At 52.6% G+C, this 3,864-nt stretch overlaps 1 pseudogene; it reads left to right on the forward strand.

Annotated features, from left to right (window-relative positions):
• The first annotated feature begins 528 nt into the window (after positions 1–528).
• LOC136142241 (testis-expressed protein 13D-like) lies at positions 529–2,268 on the forward strand (annotated as a pseudogene).
• The last annotated feature ends 1,596 nt before the right edge of the window (positions 2,269–3,864 follow it).

Here is a 3,864-nt window from a genome sequence, read left to right on the forward strand (position 1 = left end):
CCGGATATTGTCCTTCTGAAATTCTTAGAAACAGTAAAGCCTTCTAGATGTTCACTGCGGCACCCAGTGCAGCTTCCGGCCTCTGCCACGTCTGGATTCACTGCGGCACTCAGTGCAGCTTCCAGCCTGCTCACCCGGTAGGAGGGGCACTCAATGCAGCTTCCGGCCTCCTCACCCAGTAGGAGGGGCACTCAGTGCAGCTTCCGGCCTGCTCACCCGGTAGGAGGGGCTCTGGCAGCGAGGTTGGTCCCAGCAGGCCTTGTGAGGCGACTTGCAGCTCACGTGTGACCTGTGGCGCCTGCGTCTGCCGTTTGGGGGTTGGCGCAGTGAGGGGATCTGCCTTACTTTCTGTGAGGAAAGCCGGACCGTGACAGAGGAAAGAGGCCGAGGAGCAGGCCAGGACTGGGCTAGAACTGAAGGAGGACTGAGCCGGGAGGTGAGGGGCTTTACCGGCGGCGGCGGCAGCGGCGGCGACGGCGGCGGGCGGCATCTTCCGTGAGGCGGTTGGTTGACTAGGCCACAGCGGCCATGGCCGTGGGCTTTGGGGACCATGCCAGCGGGTTCCGCCCCAACGAGGTGATCAGATTCATCAACGATGAAGTCCTCATGAACGGGGGAGGCCCCGATTTCTACATGGTCTTCTGCTCGCGAATGAGGTAGAGGATCGGCTGCGCGTCGTTGTCGCTGACCCGCAGGTGCCGTGCGCTATCAAGAGGGCCTGTGCCTGGAGCGCGCTGGCCTTGAGTGTGCGTGTGGGCGCGAGGCAGCGGGAGCAGCAGGTGTTCCGGGTTCAGTGGCTGCAGGAGCAGGTAGGGGAACGCGAGGCGGCTTCCTGGGCCCTCTGAGCTGCGGCGCCTGCGCGAGGAGCGCGAGGAGGTGGTCACGTAGCTGCGCCTCACGCGGGCCACCTTGCAGCAGGCACTGAAACAGCGCGATGTGCGTTGTGGGCGGCTGCTCCTGGTCGAGAGGTCGGCACAGGTCACCCCACTGGCCCAAGAGTTGCTGCCTGGGCCTCGAGCCAAGCAACTTGGGGCTGCAGAGTGGCCCATGAGCGTAGAGCAGCAGAGAGATGTGGTAGCCATGGGGGAGCATGACAGGCTGTATTTCAAGAGCCAGATGCCAGCCCCGACAGATGTCCTTTATGTGCCGGGACCCCCGAGTCCCTGGGCCCAGGCCGTGCAACCCCCTCTGCCAATGCCGATACCATACCCATTTCCATTCCATGCACCATTCCCGATGGGATTCCCGTTCTTGCCACCTGTACCACCAGCAGTAGCCATATGGAAACAGAAGTTGGAGTCGTCCCATTTCAGGTGCCTCCTCCGGGGATCTCTCCACCTGGCCCGTGGGCTTCAGTGGTCTTTCAGGGGGAGATGGCCCCACTGTGGAACCAGAGGAGCTACAGCCAGGGGGAAGGTCCTGAGATCCTGCAGGGTACAGTCCCCTTAGGGGATATCAGAAGTCTTAACCAGGAAGAAGGTCTATAGAGGCCCCAGGGGATGGTCCCCCTTAGGGACAGCTGTGGTCTCAGTCAGGAAGAAGGTCCAGAGAGGTCTGAGGGAATGGTCCCTCTTGGGGATAGTTGGAGCCACAGCCAGGAAGAAGGCCTAGAGAGACCCCAGGGGATGGTCCACTTGAGGGATAGCTGGAGTCTCAACCAAGAAGAAGGTCCAGAGAGCCCCCAGGGGATGGTCCTCCTGGGGGCCAGTGGGAGTTACAGCCAGGAAGAAGTTCCCAAAAGATCCCAGGGGAATGTTCCCCGGGGGGACAGCAGAAGCCAGAGCCAGGAGGGAGACCTAGAGAGGTCCCCGAGGACCATCCCCTTGGGGAACAGCAGAAGTCACAGGCAAGACAATCCAGAGAGGCCCCAGGGGACTGGCCCCCTGGGGGTCAGCAGAAGCCAGAGCCTGGAAGGAGGTCCACAAGGGCCCCAGGGGATGCCCCCACCACTGTTCAACAGGAGACATGGCCAGGAAGGAGGTCCAGAGAGGCCTCAGGCAACTGCCCAGGGGGACAGCTGGAGCCCTAGTGGGAGAGAAAACCCAAAGAAACAACCACCTCAGGGGTAGAAGACCAAGCGGCCAAAAGGGAAAAAAGCCTCAGAATCACACCACCAGGAGAAGTCTGCTTCAGGCTGCAGTTCAGTGAATTGGGAGTGCCCCGTGGTGTAAAGCAATGAATTTTCCATGGCACAAGGCCTGCTATGAATGCAAGAAAGTCTGCATGGCAGTTGAGAGTGGAGGCCCCGACCCAGGACAAACCCACTGATTTCAGGAAGGTAAGTAAGAATGGAAACACTCCAAAGAAAAACCAGTTTTCTAAGACCCCTTCCTGATTAAAAAGTAACTCATTTACTTCACAGAAAATTTGTAACTAAAATTATGATATAGAAAATTAAATAAAATAATTCATTGTCCCATTACCCCAAATAACAACTTTTTATCATTGAGTACACACATAGATACATATGTATTTATATGCTTTCTTTTTTTTTTTTCATTTACTTGAGCAAAGACGGATTGCTTTTGAGTATCACACTCACTCTTTAAGGAATTTCTCCTAATGCATTTATGTTTGCAGGTGCTGAATTCTGGGTGGCTGAAGCTGATTGGCTGATACCCTGCAGAAGCTGAAGTCAAGACTGTTTTTTTGAGGGAGACGCAAGAGGGAAGAGATATGGGAACATATGTATATGTATAACTGATTCACTTTGTTATAAAGCAGAAACTAACACACCATTGTAAAGCAATTATACCCCAATAAAGATGTTAAAAAAATTTTTTTTTAAAAGACTGTTTTTTCCTTTTTCACTCTTTTCTGTTTTCTTATTAACCTTGTTTTCCAGAAAATGCCATGTCTTTGGCTGGGAGCAGCCATGTGTTTTTGGTTATAAGCTATAAGGAATTTTAGGAGCACTGATTTTCCTTGAAAATGCTATCGTTCCTTTGTAAACTACTGCGGTGTTCATGTTTGCTTCTTGTTCTCGTTTTCTAAGTTTTATAGGTGAGGGTCTGTCTTTATGTCTCTGAGCCCCACGGAATTTGCTTGTTGCTGAAGAATCTGAACCTATCCCATTAGATCTTCCAAGAGCCTAAAGAAAAAACTCTTCGTTTCTGACTGACCCACACTCAGTGAGACCCCTACTGACTGGAGCCGAGAAGAGCGAAAAGTCAGGGAAGAAGAGATGCTTTGGCACTTGGGGGTGTTAGACCCAAACGGTCTACGAGGAATTCCAACTCGCCCAAGAACCGCCAAGAGTCGAGAGCCGCTGCAACACGCAAGAGGTTTATTAGGAGCCGATGCACCGGGGTTCCCTGAACCTCACGCAGGAGGCCGATGGGGAACCCCTAAAAGCGGAATCACATACTTTTTATAGGTTTATTTACTCATAGGGTGGGTATATTCTCACAATGATTGGGTAAATGTGGTGACTTTTGAATTCGTTGGCTTAGGAACTTTTGTCCCACCTTCTGGCCGTTATAGTTGTCTGTTCATTGTGGCGGTTAGGGCGTATACCTGTTACGGGCAACTGGAAAATTACCCGCTGTCTGGCAAGTCCCCGTCAACTGAAAAACTCCAAGAATTGGTTTCGATAGGGAGAAGGAGTGGCGCACGATAGGGAGAAGAATTGGTTTCGATAGGGAGAAGGAGTGGCGCACGATAGGGAGAAGAATTGGTTTACGGGAACAAGTGAGGGGGTGGAAAGTCCCTAAAGGCCCCACAGGGGAAAAGGGGGGCAAAATAATTTTGTTAGGATGTAATTTCTCTGTTGGGACAAGGAATTAATTCATAAGATGTGGTGGTTGCAGTGTTAAATTGTATAGATGATAGCAAACGTGATGAATTTCATTTAATTCATTAAAC

Source organism: Phocoena phocoena, chromosome X (genome assembly GCF_963924675.1).
Source record: "Phocoena phocoena chromosome X, mPhoPho1.1, whole genome shotgun sequence".
Taxonomy (NCBI): Eukaryota; Metazoa; Chordata; class Mammalia; order Artiodactyla; family Phocoenidae; genus Phocoena; species Phocoena phocoena.